Below are 26,511 nucleotides of genomic sequence, written 5' to 3'. Positions count from 1 at the left end.
GCTCGGAAGTTTAGGGGTTTTTTCGCTGTAAAAAGAAGTTTTCTTCCCATGCACGATGGACGCTAATGTTTTTGTCACTTTTTATGGAATCAAACTCAAAGTAAGGTCAGTACTTCCACACTTTAAACGCTGCACGCTCATACTCTCTCCCGCACTCGATATGTGATCCATTGTTGATCTGCACACAGCTGCTGTCACCAACGTCGCACTTGCTTACGTCACTGTCATGAGACATTCTCGCAAAAAAAATCACGGTTTTAGTAACGCAGTAACGCAGCGTTCCTACGGGAAAGTAACGGTAATCTAATTACCGATTTTGCAATAGTAATCCCTTACTTTACTCGTTACTTGAAAAAAGTAATCAGATTACAGTAACGCGTTACTTGTAACGCGTTACTGCCCATCTCTGCCTATAACTGCCAACTTTTATCACCGTGTCGATGCACCAAAGTCTCTTTGAAGACAGCAACTGACCGGAAGTGCTCGCAGACCTTTAATGCAATCATTTTAAAGGCAACAAGGCTGTAAGTTCAGTGCACATGGTCCTAATGACTTTGGTCAAGCCAAAGTCTTCAACATTTGTTTTCTCAAGTGTGACTGTAGCATGTGAAAGATTTTGATTTGTTACCATTTTTGAAGCAGTGTGCTCTCCCACTGAACATGGCCAACCTGCTGCTTCCCAGTCATCAAACTAACAATGCAACAAATAATAAATCTCATAAAAAGACAACATATGAGTCCATGTAATAAAACTTTCTTTCATTGCTTTTATATGGCACTCGGTCTGAAGCCCTACCATAATCCTCCAGTATGAAAACCTTTAAAAATAGCTCATGAATCCATCTCTTTAGCTTCTGCCAAAGGCTACTCAAACAGTGATATTTGTTGCAATCCCAGAATCTAGGATGATTTTATACAAAATACAGTGTGGTGATGCTAAAACAAAAGCATGTCAGAGCAACCACGTGGCTCACTCAAGTGTTTTTAAGGATTTTGGACAACAATGGAGCTCTGCAGCACAGAGGAATACACGTTTTCGACTAGACAGGCTATATTTATTTAAAAGATGTGTTTGGTCTTGGTTTTATTGTTGTGTAAAATTTGTTTTGACTAACAATAATACATCACCAGGCTTAGCTATTAAAAGCATTTTTCATCTGAAAATAATCTCTCTGCTTCAGAGCAGTAAATACTCCAACACTGAATGGTGCAGCATAGCGAGTTTTCCGAGTTTTACACCAAGAGTTTTCTAATCTTTTAAAGGTCATTGTTGTCAGAAGGTTTTCCTACTTGTGAACGGCACAAATTAGCATGCTGAAGTTCACCAAATTTGCGCTCTTGATGAAAGTGCTACGAGTTAGGGTTCTGGTACGACAATTTTATTCAAAGGACACGACAGAAGAAGCTGCTGGAGAAGCATATTATTTCAGTATGAAGTATCACTTAGCGTCCGTGTACAAAATAACCACACTTAGGATCTGAGTTGGATCAAGCTGAAGAACCCTTGTTGTAGCACATACATGTGCTCATATTATGCACAATGCTAATTAGCACAGGCAGCCACTTTACATGGTTAATTATAATCATCATGTGAAAAAAGAATTTGAGAAGACTGGATGAGAAGAGAATGACTATTGTTTGAAAATTCAATCAAGATGTGCCACTATAGCTCAGAAATATTTCCAGAATCTAAGTTCTGCTGTCAACTGGGATATCTCCTGGGGCCATTAGTCAAATCATGGTGTACAGGGTGGTGTACAGGCAGAAAGATGAACTTTACACACTGTAACGGTCCACCAGGCTCGAAGAACTATACTGTCCATGCAGTACATGATAAGACGGGAATATAATTTACATGTAAATATACATAAATTTAAAACTCCCACCCTCGCCCTAATCTGATTTTGTCGTATTTGATGCCCCAGCAAAGCCCACGCTGATTGGATTTCTGTCAGGGGAGTAAAAAAGGCAGTTGCTGCAGGAAACAGGTGGCTATCTCTTTTCTGACCTAATGAGAACCTCCTGTCTGCTATGGACTGAGCTAAAGTTGGTGGTTTGAATCTCTGGACTTAGTTCCACTAGCCACAGAGTCAGCGTACCAGAGTGGCGTAATTATGTTTGGCTCCCACTACCACAACAGGATTAGGTGATTTGCAGCCAACAGGCCTTCATAATTGCCCCTGATTACCACTATCCAGTTCAGTGTAGAGAAAGGACAGCCATTCTGCTACTCAGACACCCTTTTGGTCCATAATCCCTCAACACCGTGTGTCGGTGTCATCCCCTCCCCCCCCTCCCATACACCTCTGAGCACGCAGAGTGATCTGGAGCATTACTGCACTCTGTTATTGTCTGAATCCTACTCTAATTGCTGCTCTCTTCCCTTCACTGCTCGGCGGACAGAAAACAAGTAGATGGTGCAGCTGATGTCGCAGCTCTGTGGATGAGATCTGGATTTCCTTTTATTAGAAAACACAACCACCGATCGCTCATTATCTTCAGCTGAAAATATGTGACCTTGTTTGGAACCACAAGAAAACAGACTTAGCAGTGGTGCACTGTCTGAAAAACAATTGCTTCTTTTCTCTTTTCTTCATTTCCGACTCTCGTTAGGCTTCACAAGGGCTTCGAAAAATTCCCTTAAGCCTCCTCAGTGTTTTTTCTCTCCTTTATGTAATTTTGCTAGCACAGAAATAATTGGCTATATTACATGCAGCAATACAGGTCTCTCACTCCTGAAGTGCAAATCCTTCATTCTGCCTTACTTCGTGAAACTCCAATGCATCTTTAGAGTTTATACTGGCTTTGTTCCAGACCTTTTGTATCAGTGCCTATAGGTAGACAGGTAGTAAAGTAGGTACTTGCTGCTTCCTGTGTCCCCTACTGGTTGCATGTACATTAAAAAGCAAATCTAAGTTTTGGCAAAAGCTCCTGAAAACTGTTTAATAATGTATTAAATTCTAGAAAACATCAGCAGGCGTTATCAAGAAAGATAGATTAGAAGAAAGAATTTGAGTCCATGCACAGATATTTGGGTTTAAATTATAATAAGCTCTGAAATTAGATGACATAGGCATTTGATAATGATCTTTAATATCCATCCATTCGCTTCCCCTTATCCTTTTTCAGGGTCACGGGGGTGCTGGAGCATATCCCAGCTGCCTCTCACCCTTAGGGTGAGAGGCAGAGTACACCCTGAACAGGCCGCCAGTCTGACGCAGGACTAACAAATATACACAGACAACCAATCGTGATCACATTCACTCCCACATTCACACCTATGGGCAATTTAGGATTTCCAATTAACCTGTCCCTCACTAAGTGCACGTCTTTGGACAGTGGGAGGAAGCTGGAGGACCTGGGGAGAACCCACACACATGGGGAGAACATGCAAACTCCACACACAAAGACCCAGGCCTGATGATGGAATTGGACTCAGGAACTTCTTGCTGTGAGGCAACAGTGCTAACCACCGTGCTGCCCTTAATCGTTAATATATTATTTAGTATTTAGAGTAAAACAACAACAACAAAAAAAAACAAAGAGGAGAGGGTCTGTAAGTGTAGTGGTTTACACATTTGACAACAAGTTTCTGGAATCTCAAATTTCAAATTCAAATTCAAATCTTGTGAATAAGGTGACTAAGAGAGCCACTGAATGTAGCATTTAGAGTAAAACCTGAACCCTGTTTATGAAAACAAAGACCAAAATTTGATGTTTTTCTTTCTTTTGCACTGAATAGCTTTCTTTTTCCTTGTTTTTTTTGTTGTTGTTGCTATTTTATGACATTTAAAAACTAACTAGGTAATTTTACTAGTTAATAATAATCATCAGCTGATGTAAGTGTAAATCATGACAATAAATGTCAGTGCTAATTGTACACAACAATAACTGTCAGCTGTCTAGTTAAAACGTCTCAGTTTTTCACTTCAGGCAACTTTAACACTTTATAAACAAGTATGGAGAATAACAGTAGCTGTAAAATAATTAGCAAGTGAGCAAAAATGCAGACACTGAAGTTAACGTGATAATAAAGTGCGACAACTTACTCAAGATTGGCATATTCAGCCAATGGTTTTTGTGTGTGTGTTTAGAGACATTTGAGCCCATCTGATAGAGCTATGAAAATGCTCTGGGCAAAAAAAGTTGGGAATCTCTGGCTTCCTGTAATAGTCTGAGGTCTCAGGATTTCATTACAGTCAGTCATCAGTTCGTATAGAGCTCGGAAAGAATTTGTTCTCCTTTTCTTTGCAGCTCTCTTAATTGAGAAATGATCTTATAAAATCATCACTGGGAACTTGTTCTTGTTTTTAATACGTTTGTATAAAAATGAGACAATGTTTGCTAATTTTTGTGATTTTACTTTGCTACAGGTCCCTCGCTAAATAAGATGCTGAGTCTGAGTAGGATTATATGTATAAAGGTTCAAACATTACAACACTGCACCCTTAACTTTTTTCAGCGGTGCCAAACAAACATCAAAGGTGTCTTCTGTTCTCAGTGAAATCGCTCTCATATCTGCAGTCTGCTTGTCTTTGATAAAAGCTTTGTCCGTTTGGATGCTTTGGGTTGGAGACATTAGCTAATAAAAGATTTATGATAAATTCCACTTTAAAAAGTGTCAGCGTAGTATTCATTGTTGCTTGTAGCCAGCCCACCTCCTGAGGCTTATGTGAATGACCCAGTGTGACTATTTGTTCTCCAATTTGTTCTGCACTTTCTCTGAATTCTGAAAGGTGCCTTTGGCTTGAAGCAGAGCTGCCTCTGAAGATGACTCAATTGCTTAACGGGGTAAGAAATGAAGATTTATCTCCACATCTGTGACGCGCTCTGCTCTCCCGGTCACACGGTGTATCTCAACCTGTCCCTGCATGGCTTCTTTTAAAAAGCAGCTGCTCGTATATACAGATTTTTGTCTTTTAGTTTAACACAAACTTTTAAAAAAGGTGGGGACTCAGCTTAATCTGTCCTTGTTTGAACTGCTTTATTTATTCAGGCCAGCCTCACACTATCACCCAAATTGCCACTCCACCTTCATTTCCTGCCAGGCAGCACAGGCTCTGCCTCAGCTGACCTTTCACACAGTGAACCCCTTGAATGGACAATAGTGCCCTTCAGTTGGGCCCCACGATCACAGCAAAGCTTGCAGCTGGAGCACACAGCAAGGCTACCCCGGTCCGAGGGCACGCTAACAGCTGAGAAAGATCACTGAACTGCCAAGGGGATTTTTGGGTAATGCTCGGGGAATCACAGATGTGAGGGATGAAAAGTGGCCCCTACACTGTGAGAGAGGATCAAGAGTTGGAGCTGTTTATTGGATGCCATGAAGTAGTTGGCCTTTAACAGGTGCTCAGGGGCTGGATGGGGGATCTGGAGTTGAACTTCATGAGGATGAAACCCTTTGAAAGCCCCGGGGCATTTTTCATCAAATAAAGGAAGCAGGGGATTAGGGCAGTTACTATAAAATCCTCGGGGTTTCTTGCTAGATGTCAGAAATAATTCCAGGTTATGTATTGGATGACAACATGAAAAATAAAAGTTTCACGACTTCATAAAGTGGATGAAGCTAATTAATTTACCATTTTCCTCCATGTAATTAAATTTGAGGCACTTGGTCATCTGTAGTTTATATTTCAGTACATCTCAGGGAAATACAGTGGGGCAAAAAAGTATTTAGTCAGCCACCGATTGTGCAAGTTCCCCCACCTAAAATGATGACAGAGGTCAGTAATTTGCACCAGAGGTACACATCAACTGTGAGAGACAGAATGTGAAAAAAAAAATCCATGAATCCACATGGTAGGATTTGTAAAGAATTTATTCGTAAATCAGGGTGGAAAATAAGTATTTGGTCAATAACAAAAATACAACTCAATACTTTGTAACATAACCTTTGTTGGCAATAACAGAGGTCAAACGTTTACTATAGGTCTTTACCAGGTTTGCACACACAGTAGCTGGTATTTTGGCCCATTCCTCCATGCAGATCTTCTCGAGAGCAGTGATGTTTTGGGGCTGTCGCCGAGCAACACGGACTTTCAACTCCCGCCACAGATTTTCTATGGGGTTGAGGTCTGGAGACTGGCTAGGCCACTCCAGGACTTTCAGATGCTTCTTACGGAGCCACTCCTTTGTTGCCCGGGCGGTGTGTTTTGGATCATTGTCATGTTGGAAGACCCAGCCTCGTTTCATCTTCAAAGTTCTCACTGATGGAAGGAGGTTTTGACTCAAAATCTCACGATACATGGCCCCATTCATTCTGTCCTTAACACGGATCAGTCGTCCTGTCCCCTTGGCAGAAAAACAGCCCCATAGCATGATGTTTCCACCCCCATGCTTCACAGTAGGTATGGTGTTCTTGGGATGCAACTCAGTATTCTTCATCCTCCAAACACGACGAGTTGAGTTTATACCAAAAAGTTCTACTTTGGTTTCATCTGACCACATGACATTCTCCCAATCCTCTGCTGTATCATCCATGTGCTCTCTGGCAAACTTCAGACGGGCCTGGACATGCACTGGCTTCAGCAGCGGAACACGTCTGGCACTGCGGGATTTGATTCCCTGCCGTTGTAGTGTGTTACTGATGGTGACCTTTGTTACTTTGGTCCCAGCTCTCTGCAGGTCATTCACCAGGTCCCCCCGTGTGGTTCTGGGATCTTTGCTCACCGTTCTCATGATCATTTTGACCCCACGGGATGTGATCTTGCGTGGAGCCCCAGATCGAGGGAGATTATCAGTGGTCTTGTATGTCTTCCATTTTCTGATGATTGCTCCCACAGTTGATTTTTTCACACCAAGCTGCTTGCCTATTGTAGATTCACTCTTCCCAGTCTGGTGCAGGTCTACAATACTTTTCCTGGTGTCCTTCGAAAGCTCTTTGGTCTTGGCCATGGCGGAGTTTGGAGTCTGACTGTTTGAGGCTGTGGACAGGTGTCTTTTATACAGATGATGAGTTCAAACAGGTGCCATTCATACAGGTAACGAGTGGGAGACAGAAAAGCGTCTTACAGAAGACGTTACAGGTCTGTGAGAGCCAGAGATTTTCCATGTTTGAGGTGACCAAATTCTTATTTTCGACCCTAATTTACGAATAAATTCTTTACAAATCCTACCATGTGAATTCATGGATTTTTTTTTCACATTCTGTCTCTCACAGTTGAAGTGTACCTCTGGTGCAAATTACTGACCTCTGTCATCATTTTAAGTGGGGGAACTTGCACAATCGGTGGCTGACTAAATACTTTTTTGCCCCACTGTATTTTGTAGTATTTAGCCATTAGAAACACTTATTACACTATACCTGAATAAATAACAAATACATTGATAACATGTGTGAGATTTGCATCTGCCACTTTGAACAGACACAGTCAAACATCTCTTGATTTTGTCCTTGTAATGAGCAAACAGACCTGTAATTCTTTCATTTAATTCTTAGTAAAAAGCAAATGTGAAACTATTTATTTAAAGGGAGTGCACTTTGTATTATACAGTGCTGCCGTCAAACTCAAAAAGTTCTCATTTTCACTCTTAAAATGTTAAATTTTCTTAGTTTAAACATTATATGTTTTAACTGCATAAAATGTGAGTTTCGTGAGCTCTGTTTTATTTACATGCTTATACAGTATCTCAGTATTATGTAATTGGAGTTTTACAATATTGTTGCACATTGAATATGCCTAAAGCTTACTTTATGGAGGAAGAAACATCACAGTGCTCTAAGCGCTCTGTTCGGGTTTTGTTTTTTATACTTTTCGCTCCATATGATGTCAGTGAGAGCAAATCTAACCCGGGCTTAAAGGGAGCACGGGGCCATCTCAAACAGCCATTTGAGATAAACGATGAACAGAGAGATTGCACCAGGTCACAGTAACTTAAATAAGAATAATTTGGGCTGTGTGGGCAGTGGGATGATTGGGTAGTAGGTCCTACTGCTTCTTCCACCAATGCCTTGGTTACATTTACTTATTATGTTTATTTGGCGTATCTGAGGTGAGTAGCTAAATTTAAGACTTCTTCTTTCTCCTGCTTCTGTTAACAAAGTTGTTGGAGTTGTTTATGAGATATAATAAAAATCAGATATTGTAATTAATTATATCTCTCTTTGGTCATTTTTAATTGTCTGTGTGTGTGTAATTATATAATGAAGTAGACAATTGACCTTCGAATCACTTGTGCAATGAAAGATCAATAATGTCTCATAATGAACATGTGTCTGTAACTTCTGTAATCTTCCTATTGAACTTCACTGTCACCAAAGCAATCAGCGTTTGGCGATTAGGAGCTTGCTTCGGCATCCCGCTCTCTCTCCCCTGAAGGGGTTTCTAATTAATGAGGAAATCAATTATGATGAAAACACACCAAACGTGTCTTATCTTCTTGCCAAGAAGATATTTGGTATTCGGAGCCACAGGGCAAGTACAGGCAAACAAATAGGAAACATGCAAATGAGCAACAGAATTTTAAAAAGTGCTGAAAGACACTTTATTAAAATTCTGTCATAATCATCATCATCATCCTGCTCCTCATCACTGCCATTATCACAAGGCTCGCTTCTCTTCCAGTCCTGCAATGACACGCTGTCCAAGAAGCCATTTACTCCAGCCAGCCCGGCTGCACAGGAAAGTCGTCCAGATACTTGGCGGCGCCCCCACTCTGCCTCTTTAAATGAGTTTTCATTAGCATAATGGTGTGTGCTGCTGCTTGGTGATTTCTTTTAATCAACCCCGGAGTCACTGGTAATTAGTAACAGACGACTAATGGATTCTGATGGATACTCTTGGCATCCTCAGAGTCACTCTCGGCTGACTTGATACCAAAAGAAATATCACTAGCAGCTGCACACTCCAAATATACCTATAACGCGGGATTGTAGGTGAACTGAAATAGGTTGACACTGATATTTTAGAGCTTCTTTGTAGGGAATTCAGTGCATTTTCAGATTCACCCAAGCTGGCTTCAGCACATTTAAACTCATTGGACCTCAGGTTTGACATCAACCTAATCTTCCCCCGCAGGAAAAAAACTGCCCTCTGAGCCGATTGGAGGAAATTGACATTCTCTTTGCTGTTTCCATTTCTGACTGTGTCTCGCAGCTTTGTTTCTCCACAGGACATGTGGTGATTGGAGTTCTGAGAGGTAATAGGAAGAATAATATCCAGCAGTGCAAAGATATAGAGCGAAAGAATCGGTGCGTCTGTAGAGGGAAGGTAGAGGGAAGAAGGGGGAAAAAAACGTTAAAATTCATACGACGAAAAAAGGAATCAACTGCAGAATACATTACACAGCATCAACTCTTCCAAGGACAGCAAAGGTCAGACTGCTCATCTGGCACACTGTCTAGCAGTCGATTGGGACTGTGGGATCACGTTGTACAAGAAAAATTGGGATTTAAAGCTGCAGAATGTCAAGCTCCAAATCCACACATGCAATCTTGTGTGCATCACTTCCTTTCATCACTGTCCACACACACACACAGCCTGCATGTCCCCTGACAGCAGGTGTGGGCTTGTGGACAAGTGAGTCCATCCACAGAAGCCAGTGACCCGTTTTTCCAACAGCCACACAACGCCTCCTCACTTGTATGCTCTGACCTTTGATAGAGAAGACCCAGATATGAAGTACCCCGCAGACAGAGAGCCTGTCTCAACCCTAATCTGTCCTGAGGCTGAGATTGATGCTGTCCAGGGTTTAGAGAAGCTCGATTCTTTCAACAGACATTCACCAGGATGTGTTACAGCATGATTGCAAATTACCAAAGTTGTTTAATCACGGATTGATAAGAACAATGGTTTCCCGGGAAACCAGACTACTATGCATTTAACCGCCAGACAAGCAGCCTCCCAAACATCGTTCTTTGTCATTCTGTTTGCTTTTGGCCCTACTGTCTCTTAAATATACAAAGATCACTCACACCTACACACCTAGAAACACACACAGGAACACACAGCAGCGCCCACACGGGTGAAAAATTCAAGAACCTTTGATTTCCCCTTCACGATTTCCTTTCTTTTGCCCTCTAACCCTCAGCTCAATAAATTAACTCTCTCTTCTGTCTCAGACTTCCTTGTTCAAAGTTAAAGCAAGATCAAGTTTACACAGAAACCCCACCCAGCCCGCCTCTCACTCTTTCCCAGAGACTCACTATTTCAACACATGCTGGCTGTACATGTATGTATACATATATATATGTGTGTGTGTGTGTGTGTGAAAGCCACACCCTGCAGCTGTGCACCTGGAACCGCTCCCATTCCCGCATGGCAGTGAACCCACACACCTGTTCACACCTGAGGCCTGCGCCTCTGGTCTGCCTTCTCATGCCTGCCTTTGTTGCATCCATCAACTTGTGACACTGACACAAACTGAGAGGGCGGGCAGTTTAAAAAAAATGTGTCAGGACTACCCATGTCTCATCAGAATAACGTCAGCTATGCAACAATCAGAGGCCCATAAAACAAGAGTATCTATTTTTGGTTTTATTGCACATTTGAGCTTAAAAAACAAAACAAAAATCTCTTTGCAATCCCACCCAGCCAGTTAAACCAGCCACAAACACAACATGTCAGTGTGATGAATAGCTGACTAATTTTTTTGATTTGAGAGGGATCCTTTTGTCCAAAAGCTCAACAAGTTTTCACGCTTTGATGACTTCACATGAGAAATACTAAAATCAGCTTGATGACTTTACAGCACAGACAATAAATCATCCCGGGCCATAGTCTTTTGGGGGGGGGGGTTTCTCAAATCTTTTTAAAGAAAAACAAGAATCTCCAGCTATAAACAGCTAATCAGCACCCTTTAGGTGTGGTTTGAATAAATCTTCTCAAATCAGACGAGAAATATTAAACAATATGTCATATAGTATTAAAATAAATGCTAAAAAGGATTCATTTCTGTTCTGATCTACTTATTTTAATCATAATGTCTGAAATCCTTTTCACCATTTATCAGTGTCACATGTGTCACTTTGTAAAATCGGTGCAAACACTCGTTTGCTAATGAGTTGATGACCACTCCAAAAAAACATGGGAGGTCTGAGCGCGCTCAGCAGCTCCAGAGCGTCCCACATGTCTGCTGACAGGTACGATATCAGACCATCTGTTGTTGTCTCTCTGGCATTTTAGTGTGCCTCAACAAACCATTTAGCAACCATTGCAGCAATTGTCTGCACCCGTGAGAGCTGAAACAGCACAGACACAGCAGCAGATTAAAAAAGTTCTTCAACCTGAGACACTTGTTGTTTTGTTTGGAAATATGTTTTGCTTCTATGGTGTTAACTTGTCATTTCATCTTGAATTTTAAAGGTTTTTTTTTTTTTAATAATTTATATAAACACATTGTTTTTAGCAACAAAACATTTTCCTCTTTCTCCACTGTTATTATTTCATGTGGTTTCATAAGTGGACTCACTGCATAAAAGCATTTCTGTAATAACTGACGCCACCCTCTTGTATCAATCAATCTAGATGAAACTGGTGTTTATGAACAGCTGTTTCTTTGCCATCTTATGGTGTAAACAGTTATTTAATGAACATAAGGTAATGTACATGTCTGTGTTTTCATTCACAAGTATAAAACAAGCACTGCAGGCCTGCAAAAACTGCCTACGGGCTAGATTTTTGCTAGTTATAACAATAACAAAATAATAATAAAGACCTTTCATAATATGACCACTTTTGTAGAAAGTGCTCTTATTTTTAAAAAATAAGCGATAAAAATTCAAACATACCGTCTTATAAAAAGAAATAATTTCCCCCAGGGATCAATAAAGTATTCTGATCCTGATAGTTGGTCACATAAACTTACTTCCATAAATACATTAGATATGAACTTTAGACAAAAATAGTGAGAGGAAGATTAAAGAATAACAAGCCTATAAAATAAAAGGCTTTCATGAGCTGTGAAGGGAAACAAGAATAAGGGTGATGTATAAGCATCGGCTAGCTGAGCCTAGCCCCTCTTTTCTGGACCACCTGAACTGAATGCATGTTACGAGAGTTGCTATAATCAGCACAGGAGAAAATTAATGTGTCTACTAAAAGTTTTAGATTTTTGAGGAACAGTATAGGTTTGATTTTTTTATATATATATTTCTTAGATGAAAGAAATAAGACTGGGTGATCTTATGAATGTGAGATTCATTGATCAAACGCTTCCCAAAAATAGGACCAAGGTTCCTGCCAGATGATCCAGTGTAAAGACTCAGAGAAGCTGTCAGAGCCGAATATAAGAACCTCTGTTTTTTCAGAAAATTTGAAGGCTTCCAATTAGAGATAGCAGTGAGTCACTCGATTGCACAGACCGAGCAATGTAAACATGCAAAAACTGTCAATTATACAAATGCATCTTCACTATCCGGTCGTTAAGTCTGACGTCACTAGCCATGTCTGGGCCTAAACTCCGCTGCAGGTCCATATATCAAATCACTATGGCATTACTGAGAGTTGAAAAACTGTCTAAAGTCTTTCATCTTTAATAAAATGATCAGCGTTCTGCTCTACCAGGTGTAACAATTGAGTTTAACATCCAGGCATCCACGAAAACGGAATTTATGACATTTAACGGAGTTAGAAGTTAGCAGGGAGTTAGCTCGCTAGCTTCTATCTAAATACAATATAGCATGTCCTGACTGCGGGGTTTTGGAAACAAATTAAAACGTACAGCTCTGTTATCACTTCCAACATAAATGAAGACAGAAAACTAAACAGCAGTGACATTTGTAGGGTTACTGAAGTTTGGCTAGCTGGTATATAATGATGTGCTACGTGACTGCTAGCGACACAGCTATGTTAGCATAATATAAACAAGCTAACTTTTTTCCACTCAATAAAAGTTAACGTGAGTGTTCTTGGTGGTCAGGAACAAATGTAATCGCATGGCAGAATGCTGTAAAAGGACCAAACTTCAGCCAGGAGAACAACTGAGATAATTCATCCACTATACGAGGTTAGTCATTCATATACTGCTGCATGGGCTGGGCTGTAGTTACATCCTAAGGTTTTAAAAACTGAGCTTAAATAAATGATTAGCGGTAATAAAAGCCGAGGGAGGTCCACAGTGATCAATGACTGTTTTAGGAGCTTTTTGAGATTAAATAGAAGAAAATACAAAACATTAAACATGTTAACAACACAAAAGCCATATTAAACGCAGACTACTTTAGGCCCGGAAGTAGGATTCGTCACGTCGTCACTTAACGACCGGATAATTGGTTCCTGTGTTTTTCTAAAAGCTAGCATTCAGTTTCAAACAAGATATATTTCATGATGTTAGCAGCTATTTAAAAACTCTGAGTTTGATAAAAAAACTGCTTCATGAATAATTTACTGAATAATGAGGCTACAGTACCACTTATTATTTTTTGGTTTGTGAGTTATTAATTCTTACACTCTTACAGCTCGCCTGTCTTCTATTAGACTCCATCATGAGTGCTTAAAAAAAATCTCTTGAGATGACTTTACTCATCTGAAAAAGTATAAAAATCATCTCCAAGCAACAAAGATCCAAGAACTGAAGGTACATTGCCAATATCTGTTTTTTATTTATTCTCTAATTTCCCAACATAGACATATTGGTTCAATTATCATCTTGATCTAAGTTTTGAGAATAAAGCAGATTGCCAGAGAAAACAATAACGCCAGCAGCACTGGGATGGCTCAACAATGAGCTTTGTTTTCAGTCTGAATGTCAACCACGTCTCTCTGCAGGGAATAGATGCAGTCTTCCAGCTTCATACTAATCCCACTGTGGTCCCTCCAGAAGGAAGCCACCTTTACTTTTCCTTAGTCTCTAAAGTAATAAACCTTCCCTCTTGTCTCTGTTTGTATTTTGAAAAGCGCTCTGTATTAGAGACGGGTGTCATCAAGAACCCAGTTAGAGGTCTGAGCCCATCCAGAGGGATTTTTCTCTGCTCTTTGCTTTGAGGAGCCAGTTGCCAAGCACTGCCATGTGCACTGAAATAATTAGCAACTCTCTGGCATGGGACTCGAAACACTGTAATTCTGTGCAGTTGTCTTTAAATTGATTAGTAGTTTGTCCATAAATAACACAACTTTTTCTTTCCAAACAGACATCCAACATGCTTAAATCAAGCGCTGTTTTACTGTTAGATCACTATTTCAGCTGAGAATTTATAAATGTTAAAAACACGGCTTTTCAGCCCTTTCATTTTTATTAGTCAATTATAAATCATCTCTAAATATGCCGTTATACGACAGTGAGACAAGATTTGTTGCACTTAAATCAATGCCAGCTTGCCTTTATTTAAGCTGCATTTACTGAACCAAGAGCTTTTTTAAGCAGATGCACAGCTCACACATTTGCGGCACAAGCCTATATTCAGTCACAAATATTTCTGTAAAGTCAGATTCAGATTGGCCTCTAATAAATCAAGACAAGAACAAACGCAATAACTGCCAACAGTCATGAGAAGATATCAGCTGTTCAAGGTAAATGAAGGTAGAACAAAAGTATCTCTCAGCTCTCCTGCAGCAGTAGCTTATAGTGTAAGACCACCCAAAGAGTTCAGTTGATATAACAAACTTGCACTGTTTCAGCATGAACTAAAATACTCCACCCATGGATGTATGAATTCTTGCTACATGCTTCTACATTTTGAAATCTCAAGCAATGTTTAAGACTGATTTTGTCATTGATATGATTTATATTGTTTTTCTTTTCTAGTCAGAATGAATATCCTACTGTGAACCTGCTGATAGTAATATTATTTTAACTTCATATCAACATTGCAGCTAACAAATATAGCATTTCACTTGCTAAACTTTAATATTTAACTTGAAATAATGTAAAGCACCTTTTGTCACAACTAAACTAGGTAATAAGTGTCCTAGGGCGTGTCATGGGAAATCATTCACATACAGTAATACAATATACACACAATAGCGATAATATAGCTGAGAACTGATTAAACTAGCTTGGCTTCCTATTAAATCCAGAATCCAATTTAAAATCCTTCTCACATACATGTTGAATAATGTATATCACAGCTGGAATCTTAAGTTTTTGACTAAATAAATCAATATTATCAGTTTTACAGATAATGCTGTGTTCCTTACATTTCTTTTTTTTTATCACAATTAGGTTTACAGGTTTAGATTGTGTTTCTCTAATAAAACTGAACAGGTTTCCATGTAGCTTGCGGGTGTGTGTGTGTGTGTGTGTGTGTGTGTGTGTGTGTGTGTGTGTGTGTGTGTGTGTGTGTGTGTGGTAGAGAGAGAGTGGACAGGTATTAACATCTTTGTGGGGTTTACTGTACTGTGGGAACCGACAGCCCTTGTGGGGACCAAAATCGCAGCCCCAATGAGTTTGAGGGCATTTTTGAGACTCAAAATGTGGTTTTAGTGTCAGGGTTACAATTAGGTTATGGTTAGGTTTAGGGTAAGGGTCAGGGCTAGGCATTCATTTTTGATGGTTAGGGTAAGCAGCTAGGGAATGCATTATGTCAATGAGATGTCCCCACAAGGTCGTGTGTGTGTGTGTGTGTGTGTGTGTGTGTGTGTGTGTGTGTGTGTGTGTGTGTGTGTGTGTGTGTGTGTGTTTATGTAAAGATAAATTAACCTACTTTTTTTTTTTTTTGGCCAGCCTCAAGTGGCCAAAAGAGGAACTGCACGTCATCAGCTCATATAATGACTATGCCTCTTATGCAAGCATTACTTTGAACAGTGTGAAGAACCAACAACAAAGAGGTGCTGCCACAAGCTAACCATATTCCTACCAATTTTAATATTAGTCATTACTTATTAACCCAAACCATCAAAGGAGTCATATTGAGCGTTAAATGATGAATGAATACTTTGTGCTACTCGTTGATGTCTGTGTAGCTGCAAATTATTAGTGTGGATACTCGCTCAGCGTTGATGAACACGGTGCATTAAAAACACTGCTTTTCCTGTCTGTTGTTTTTTAATTATTTTTATTATACTGATTAACTTTTCTGAAATGCAAATTCATGCAAAGCATCACTGGAAAGCACATGTAGAATATGTGTGTTAATAGTATTTAACACATAAAAATGTTCTTATTGCAAGTGAAACATATGGCCACAGCAACACCACACAGTTTGGAAGAAGAAGGGAGGGGTCGGGTCGGAAGAAAAGCCCTGACCTTTGGCTCTCTACAAAGCATTGCCCACACTATAGACCCATTGAACTGACGTTCTTCTGAGGTTCTATATAAAGAGCATCTCTAATGTGACTGACATGCACAGCTCTCCACAAATACTAATATCACCCAGGAAACTAGTTATGTGTGGAGCTGCCAGTATGCTGTCATTATAGCAATCACAGCTCTGTTGTGTAGGTGCTTTTGTTTTTTTCATGTGTCAAACATGCGGTCTATATTTTCTTTGTTACACACATGCTAAACCAAAATGTCATGTGTCCATCGGTGCAGTCTGTCAGTTCAGTTGGCATTCTTGGAGACACTCCACTGAGGATATCTGTCTCCAGCTCAACATCTGTTTCACACTCCTGTCAACTGGAACGGTCGATAATCTCTAATTCCTCCAAATGGGGCACAAGTTGTGCATAATGTTGGCTTCAAGACGGGGAATATATGAAAACAAATGCACGTCCAAGCAGCTCTTCCAGAATTTAGACTAAGTGCAAGTGGTTCTTATTTATGCATCTGAATTTTACAGTATTCCTTCAGCTCCACCAGTCAAAAAATATAAGCGTGGAAGTTCATACTTTATTTATTTGACATTTTATTTTTAGGTTACACCAGCGTTTAAGTTTTCCGCAACCACTGAGCTGTTAGGAACACATTTAAAAACATTAGTCTACGCGTTTGGTTCCCTCAGCCTGTTTACTCCGTCTACCCTCTTGGATTTGGCTGGTGTTTTATGATGCTTATCAGGTGTGACAGCTCTCTGTTGTGACGATCTTCATGCTTCACAATGTCTTTAACATAATCTACCACAGACCAGTAGAGAGATCAAAGTGAGCATATCTGTGAAATAAGGAGGGATGCAGAAAGATGTGTCATCCATGCCTCTCGTGAAAGGCTTGATTAAGATCTAGCAACATTTCTGCACTTTCAGCCAGGACTTGCGTTGTTATTCCTTTGCTCCGCTGGGAAGGCAGAGGAGGGCTTGGTGTAAACACCTACAGAGGGCTTTCACTCTCTTTCTGTGCAGGTGAGAAGCAGCGGCAGGCTTGTTCCACAATGCATCTTGGTTTTCAGAGACCCCTGCACAGCAGCTATCTTTTCACTGGGTTCGGGGGGTCACTATTTTCCCACCGGGAAAACTCTTTTTCAGCTCATATACGAAGCTTGCATTATGGCCCCTGAAAGAGAATTGTCGCTTTCAACGTGCATTCCTTTGGGTTTCTGTCCGCACAGAGGACTAGTGAATAAGAAATCAGCATCTTAATAAACCACTCTTTTTTTGCACACACACATTCCGCCTTTCTCCCCCTCGATGTCCCTCCTAGTTCCATCGACCCCCAGCTCCCCTCCCCCTGCTGCTCTTCTGTGAACTTAGGGATCCATAGGAGGCTTATTTAAGATGCAAGTACAAGTGTGAGAACATTGGGCTTGGGAAAAAATCCTTTCCTTTGGCTTGAATGGGGGCATTTCAAAAACCGGACGTTTTTTCAGGAACTCCTTCAGCAATAGCCTCCGTCCTCTGTCAGCCGAACAAAAACACTGCTGCCATTCAGGGAAAATAAAGCCTCATTACTGGCTAATTTGATTGAGTATCACTGCAGCAAAGATTCCCTCATTTAGAAGCTTTCCCCTTGTCTGTTGCTTCTGTTTTGTCATATAGGGATAACTAATAATTGTAACAGCCCTATAGTAAATATGTTAGGGGCTGGACAATGTTTGAGGCCACAGATCGGATGCTTCATCCGTGGCTAAGGCTCTGCTTAGCTACTGGTGTTCACAAATGAAAAGAAAAGTCAGTCACACAGAGATACCCAGTTGGTTCATTGAACTCTGTGCCTATTCACTCTCTGTACAAAACATCAAAGTCGGTCACTGTCAGAGCTGAATCGCAGAAAAAGGAACACATACAGAGTAGAAAAACGCAGAAATGCCTTTAAACACAACATCAGATTGGCTTCCACGTGGACCGGTTAAACTGTAAAGGTCATGAATAATGCATCACATTCAGGGGTATTTGGGTTAATTTGATACTTAATCATTCATTGCATTCTGATTTTTTTGTTTTGTTTCCATTGATATGATGGATAACATATTTCATCATATTAATCTTTTCTGCAGCTTTAAAGAAATTCTCATACAAATAAACATACTGCCATTTGCTTCTTGTTGAGTCTATTTTCCTCCTCATAAGAAGGACAGGGGGGGTAATATTTGCTGACGCCCTTGTCGTATTTCCAGTGAGGAATTAGCACGACGAAATGGATCAAAGGACGGTATTTGCAGAGGCATTGCCATTGCTGCATAATGAGGCGAATCCAATAACATTGTTGTAAAAATCATCCATAATGTGGACTAATGCACAGACAGAGAGAACAGCAGGAAGCTCACTGGCTCGGTGGCTGCCAGATTCTTTGGTCTGCTTTTCTTCCTTGTAACTTTTGCTCGTTTTTGTTGTGCACCCAAAATTAAAGACTGATACTCACACTGCATGCACTTATTTGGTGATGGCAGAGAGGCTTTCAGTAAGCCTGTCACATAATCACGCATAGCCTTTTCATATTAATGTATCTCCTGTTGAAAAAGATTAAGGCAGCTGTTTTTTATTCTCGGAAATTGAATATTTTATTCTTTTGTTTAAGAAACATTTTGACAAATTTGTTGCATGACCACTTTGAAATTATCTCGAGTCACAAATGAGTTTGAAACTAAGTCGTTTTTTTTCCAGTCCCTGGATGGATCGGATCAATGTGTTGCAACGTCTGTTGTCTCCTTGGACAAATATTACGACTTTCTGGGAACAAACATCCCCGGAGATGAGGTTGAAAAAAATCCATTTGCGTGGGCATGTTGTACATTTGTGTTTCATTCAGTCTGTTGTAACTGATTTGTGTCTGTACAACTGGAGTTTCAGCTTTTTGGAGTAATGTGATGCACGGTGATGAGCCAAAACTGGAAGACCACCTCTGCCTAATAGGCTGCTGGTCCTTCATAAGCCGCCAAAACGCTCCATCACGCCAAGGCAGGGACTCCAAGACATTAGCAGGAAGTCCTTGCAAGTTGCAATTGGAAGCCTGTGTGGATCAGACTTGTTCACCCTATTGCCAGATCATGCTTTGTCCCCCTTGGACCATTTAAGTGTTGCCAGTCCTGTAGCCAGATTGAGTCTGGCCTTTTTAAAGTAGCTCAGGTCTTTAAACCTGCCAATTTTTCTCTCGCCCAATGTGTTCTCTGAGAACTGGCTGTTCACTAGTGTCTAATATATCCCAGAACTTCACAAATGTCATTGTTTCAAGATAAGCAATGGTATTAAATTCAGCTGTAAATGATAATAGCGTTGGTTGACTTGGGGAAGGATTTAAAAAGACTTGCATCATTTAAAAAAAGCATTCTCCTAATTTAATAGGTCCAATATACTTGTTGTGTTATTTATCTACAGGGGAACAAAATCTGATGATGATGTCTTTAAATATCTTGTAATTGGTCAACGAGTAAAAGTTAGTGTTTAGATTTTGTGTTTATGAAAAAAAAAGATGTGGATTTTATTTTCTTGTTTTTTGATCATCTAAAAACTGAAAAATCCCAATTTCAACTACTAAAATGTGAAGTTCAAAGTGTATACTACTAAGGGTATCGTCACTACTGTAATTATAGAGGCAAGAGCGCTGCGTGGGGAACAGAGAGGAATGTCAGTTACTACTGTAACTATAACTGGATAGGCTGATGTAAAATTTAACTGTACTTGTGGATTTTCATTGATCCCAGCACAAACCTGTGTGAGCCTAGGTGGGAGGGGCGAAGGCAGTGCTGTTGTTGCTACAAATTTTTTTGCATGTATGGCAAAAACCACATGTATCATGCTGCCTTGGCCTCTGTTCCATGTGTGAATAACTTTAACAGGATGGTGAAGCCAGCAATGTGACATATAGTAATGTTAAGGTGGATGCTGATGCTTCAATAAATCACAAAATTGTAACATTGCTTTTCACTGTTTCGCTCTAAAACCAAGTGTTAACTTCAGTGCTGCAGTTTAAGATAAAACCAAATAATCTGTGCAATATTATCAATATTACATGTTTTCAGTAATTACAGCCCTGACACTTAACATTTCGGCTGTAATACGTTTGGCTAGAAAACAGAGCTCTTGGAACAAACAGCTTTTTGGGAGGTCTGTCACTTTAATTAACAGTGAGTTTGAGCCTGGCAGCTGTGATGGCAAGAGGCAAGCCAATCACAGGTGCTGTGTGGGGCACGGAGAGGAATGTCAGTGAGTGTTTGACAGCGGAGGCCATGTGCAGAAATAAGATGACAGGTGGCCTGATCCAACACATGGCTGCCAAAATGAGTCTGCCTTTGGGAGCACCAGAGAAACATGACAGTGTTAATGAAAATAGCAGCATTTAAATGTGTTACGCCCTACAATAGCCCATCCCAAGGTTAGGACAGTAAAAAAAAAAAAAGGAGGTCTGAATGACCTAAAATAGAAATTTATGAATTCCACAAAAATGGAACATATTTTCCCAGTTAATACATTTAGGTCTAAGTCTAAACCCTAAAATTTGGTTCTTAATATCATTTTAAATCTCACCGATCACTGATCGAAAGGGGTTAATCTGAATTCTTGGTCAGAAGAGATGTTCTAGATGTACATATTAGAGTCAAAAACAGTCTTTGTGGAGCAGCCATGGAGAACGCCAACATTTTTCTGCAACATGATGTTCTCTGTAAGTTTTTGGGTCTCAGTGGGAGCTGCTCTAAATACCTCAGGAAGTAAAAGCAGATACCCCCAGGTGCAGCAACACGGCTGACTGACACACATACGAGCACAAAGACATGCAAGGAATTTTTTTTTCAGGAAAGTTCTTGCTGCCTGCAAGAATAGAACCATCCCTCGATACACTGCGTTGTCTTTCAGAGCTACAGAAGCAACAACAGCAAAAAACAATGTATCCAACAAAGGCTTGAAGTTTCCTAAATCATTTATTTACATCTACTTGTTTATGCTTAAACATGTAAGTTCAACTAAATTTTTGGGGCACTGCCGAAATCTCCCAATTGATGAAATAAAGTTCTGCTACTTTGGATCTGCAATTTTGACTTTTTGGCCAAATTTTTTTGGAAAAACTTTAAGACAAGAGACCCCAACCAGACACTGCCTTTTGTAATGGCTTAAAAAAAAAAAGGCTGGGTACAGTAGTGTACAGATTGTAGGTGTTCAATGACACTTTTCAGACCAAAATATAGACAAAGGTTTTAGTTGCCAGTTTAGTTACATTTGGATTAAGATTTCCAATTTAAAAAATCTATCTTTTGTAAAACTAACACATTTTAAATGATTAAAACAGTGGTTACCAACTATTTTTACTTGTGACCCCTTACCTAAATATTGATATTCAGATTCCACCTCACGTTTCAGATGAGTATCTTAAAAAAAGCTAGATTAGAAATAAAAATTAGTCCCAAAAAAAACGTGTACACATTTTTATAGCTAGTTATTACTCGAGCTGTAGGGACCTAGTATATCTGCAGGCACATTATGGGGACGTACATTCCATACATGAACAAAAATTCAGTCCCATCATCTCAGAGTCAGCTTGTTAATCCTAGAATGGGAACTATTGCTGTAAAATACAATTTAAACGTTCATATATTTATTAAAAAGGTCTTCTATAGAACAAATGTCATATGGCTGATAATGCTGTTACTTTTTCTAAGAAAGCTGCTGATTGAAAGAGGTTTATTGGTAATGGTTTCATATTGTTTCCTATTAGCAAGGTAGGATGCATTTTAATGTCAAAACTTAATCTCAACTTACAAATTTCAGAAAAATGTAGCAGTAGATTCAATAACCTATCTTCACCATTTTCTTCAAGCTCGATATAGTTTACTTAAAAACATTCTCCCATGCAGTAATAAGCATAGTATTAATATTATTCCTTTTTTTTTTTAACCCCAAACCAAATATTCTTCCTGAACTGACGGACATGTTAAGTTTCAATTCAAGTGAGCAGACACCTGTGAAATATTGCAGGAAAAAATTACCGAGCATCTACAAAACAAACACTAACAGTGGAAAAGAGACATTTATTTTTCTTGTAGGCGTGTTCTCATCCCTGCCAACAATTTTCCTCTGTATCACTGTAGTTGTTCTTGGTGTCAGCTAAGTTTCCACAGTGTTGCGGCTGTGCGAGGAGCCCTGCATGCCGAGGCCTGTTTCTTAAGCCTGCATTTCTTACACACACAAAGGTGCTGCACATCCCAGCTTTGTGTCAAGGATTAGGAGAGCAGATACGCTGCAGCCACAGAGAGACACGCTGAAATTGCTGCTTCCGTTTTCTCACATACCCTCACAGTTAAAGCCACTGGTAAATTCCTGAGGATATGACACAGGGCTGTCCCACATGCAGTGAAAGTATCAGCAGGACCCAGTGGTGTCAGAGTTTTAAAGAGTAAAATCTATCCAAAGAGCACGGCATTAAAAAAATGCAAAAACGGCTGAACAGATAATCCAGAGAGTTGGGAAATAATTTAACTAGCCTGACAACTTAAGAGTTTTATCACTGTGCTCACACCACAGCATAAAAGGCGTCCAGTTGTTTCTAACTGGTTTCTGACCAAAGAACAGCGCGAGCCATCAAGTCCAATTAGCGTTGCACACTTATGTCACAACCCAGAGGTTCAGAGCGCTGGACTAAAAGCAGCAGGGAAGGATTAATGGCCTCCGAAGCAAGGTGGTTAGAAACATACTGTAGGGAATGGGTTAAATCGTTAGAGTAAGCCGCTTTCATCCACAATCCAGTCATCTTTTGGAAATGAATGGCGTTTTAGTCAGACTCTTTGTTTTCCCAGAGCTTTTATTTGTTCACCAAATAAACTGTCCCCAATTGTTCTCACAGTTTTATGGAAGATGCCTTATTCTCCGCTTGATCGTATATCAACCTCTGATGTGTGTTTGCAAAGGAAGCTTAAGAAGAAAAAGACGAAAGTACTAATTAATCAAGAATAAAGACCGATGCTGTCACTGCATGCATAGCTGTGTATATAATGGACGATTTTTTTATGTGTACACCAAATAAACTTGATGCATTTGCTTCGCTTTCGCTTGTGTTCATAAAAGCAGGAATCCAGCTGTGTGGATGTCAGCAGCGTTGTAGATCGCTAGGCAGCCTGGATATGCTCAGCTCCAGATGCTCCTGCTCCCTTTTCATACACCTCCCTGTATCTTCGTCTTCCCTGCCTGGTTTTATTTGAGCTGTTTTCCTGTGCCGTTCCAATCGGATGGCTTAGAAGACTTTTTTTCCCCTACCTTCCATTGTGTAAAAACCATACTGGCTGACAGTTGCCTGTATGAAACTGGGCTTTCAGAGCTTTGTCAGGCTGCTGCATTGTGACAGAAGAGTCTCAGGTGCAAAAACTAGGCGTTGGTAAATGAATGGAAAAAAATTCACAGTGCACATGCAAAAGAAGGACAGATTCCAAAGAGACAGGTGCAAGACAAAGAAAAGTTTGAGGGGGGTGTTACAATGCAAGTATGCCCTTGGGTATTTTAATGTGTTTAGGTCAAAGGTGAAAATTTTTAGAAACGCTTGACAAAAGGATAAAAGGTGGTGCTCTTATTCCTCGCTCTCACTATGGCTGTTTTAAAGCTACTTGGGAAACAGTCAATAAAGTCAATCAATACTGCTGAACTGCATTGGAAGACAAGTACAGGCAGTAGTGTATCTCCAGATTTTGCAGAGTAGAATTCTTGGCTGTGGGATCTGACAGAAATTGAGTTTCTTATCTAAAATGGCAGAGTGAGCTAAAGTTTTTTTTTCCCCTCCCTAGGCTGTAGGAACCACCTGACAAAGAGTTCTCAATTTATTTCCAGTTTCACAAACACGCCTAAAAGTGCGTTACGTTCACATGCATTCGCATCTTTCTGCACCACACTCTGTTGTATTTCCTCCTGTGGTGTGTTTTAGCGTTTCAGACGAGAGCTGTGTTTGACTGCTGATACTGTGGAATTTGCTGCAAAGATACAGCTGGGATCATAAGCACAGATCACCTTACTGCAAAAAAAAAAAAAAGGAAGAGAGTGATAGCAGCTGGAAAGCAAATGCACATATGTCAGCCATCTGGAAAAGTTACCCAAAACACTATGCGTCCTCTGTACTGAGACAAAGAGGTCATTTTACTTCAGGAAAAACATTGTTTCCCTGTATTTTTCAGTGCAAATGAAGCAGCAAACTGTACTAGCTTTTTAGTCTGTTGTAGCAGTTTTAGCACTTCCCAAGGAGTCTTAGAAATTACTTTTTACATTCAACAGGCTTATAGCCACTCTGTGCACCACATTCAATGTACCTGAGGTTAAACTGTTTGACCCTTACACCCTTCACCCCTCTAAACCAGCTCCAATTGCTGCTGTTCAGGAGGTCATGGGACATAGGATCTAACGGACGGGTTCAAAATCAGATCAACTGAGAGACATGGGAGACAGAAATTAACTAATAAATGAAAGAGTGGGTCTCTCCACAAAAGCATGCATGGCATTGCACTTGTGTTAAGCTGCTTTCACAGATGCACAGCAGCTCTGAATTCGTTCAAAGTAACAGTAACTATTTAGAAACTTTAGAATTTCACTCACCATAAGTGAGTATTATATATTATTCATCAGGTATTTCCATTAAAATGCCCAAGAAGTCACCAACAGTTGCCAGATGTCAGTGTTAAGACAGCCGTGCCCTTTACTCAAGCATTCGAATGACTATGAACAGAGCAGTATCAATAGAGGCCAAAACGGGTTTTGTAGCAGGCTGTAAATGTGGTTTTTAATGCTCTAAAAACATTTTAACATAGACGTTTGTGGGGGTTCAACTGCTTTTGAAGACAGTCTTACTAAGTGGCCACTTGAGGAACTGCAGTTTCTCCTTGGCTTCATTTACCAGCCCTGGAGGCTGTCGCTTGGGCCTGCCTCCTGCATGCTCTATGCTCAGAAAGCTCCCACACCCAAATGTGCTCATCTGATTGAATGCGAATCATTACACGTGTGAAAACTGCTTTGCATTGCCACTTGCACTTCGCATGAGTCAGTTTCTGAAGTCTGTTTGAGAACATTAAGATGGTTAGAGGTGTACTGACCACATCTTCTTGCTCATATATCAAGAATCCACAAAGCCTCAACACTTGGCTTGTTATAAGCGAGATAATTGCCCAAGAACAGAGGGCGTTGCTTACTGTACAGATTTAAGAACCAGTCTGTGAAATTGTTCAACATATATAAAATTTATTTTCACTGCTTGAGGGACCATAGATTGAATATTTGTTTTGTGATCTGTGAATACTTGGTATTTTATCAGCGTCCATGTGTAGCTTTCCTAAAATTAATGGGGGTTCAAATTTCTCAGTAAATGATGTCAGCATGTAGACACCAAATGAGGCACTGTGGTCTGATATATTGTCTGATATTATGAGAATGAATTGTTTAAAGCTTTTGGTACCTATTAATTAAAAGAAGATGGAACATAACATTAACATAACAGTTTCATGTTCAAAACTGTAATAATTAAAACAAATGGCTGGTTTAAAAACTCTGCACACCTGAGTGAATGACAGGTGAGCACAAGGGAAAATAATTTAATTATAACCTCCACACACGTAAGCATCCAGCACCCGTTCACCAGAGAGAAATTAATCATCCAATTAGGGAATACTAGCTGTTAAAGTTGAGTGATTGAATTCTGCCTGGTGTATGGGTGAGAACATATATAACTGTGTGTTGAAGGTTAGTTGGACCAAAAACATTTTGATTTAATAGGCGAAACAGTGCACGAATGTTAGAATTGATCTTTTTAAAATAATAAAAAAGTCTGACTCCAGCTATTCAGACTTGGATGCTATTCCAAGTCTGAGTAGTTGTGTTAATGCAATGTTAAGATTTAGTCCTCGGATGAACTGAGTGGGCTGCAGACGACATGTGTGGCAAACGTTTCTCTCAGTCGGGTGACAGATGAGGTTGAATGCTCGCTTTCTCTGTAACGATTGGCAACACAACTCTGAAATGGTGTTAGCGCGCTGCTGCGGGCTACAAGCAGACTCTGAAATCTAAATTAATAAACCGAGATTAAAGGTTTATGAAATGCCAAGACATTGCACACCAGCAATCGCTTAACCTCGACCGAAATGCTACACTGAGCACACTTCGTGCCAGTTAGCGTCACAGTTTGGCTTCCAGACATCGCGCGATGATGCTGCATTTCTCCACAAACAAGGCTGAGTCAGAACAATCTTTTTTAACTGTGCAGCCGTGTGCTTTTGTTGCCCCGGGGCTTCTTCGTCATGAACCCCCATCGTGCCAATGCAGTGGTCTCATTAAAATATATGAGGAAACTGGTGTTTTTCGCCCCA

The sequence above is a fragment of the Astatotilapia calliptera genome, chromosome 7 (genome assembly GCF_900246225.1).
Source record: "Astatotilapia calliptera chromosome 7, fAstCal1.2, whole genome shotgun sequence".
NCBI lineage: Eukaryota > Metazoa > Chordata > Actinopteri > Cichliformes > Cichlidae > Astatotilapia > Astatotilapia calliptera.
The sequence above is the reverse complement of the archived record's forward strand: the minus strand, read 5'-3'. Positions refer to the sequence as shown.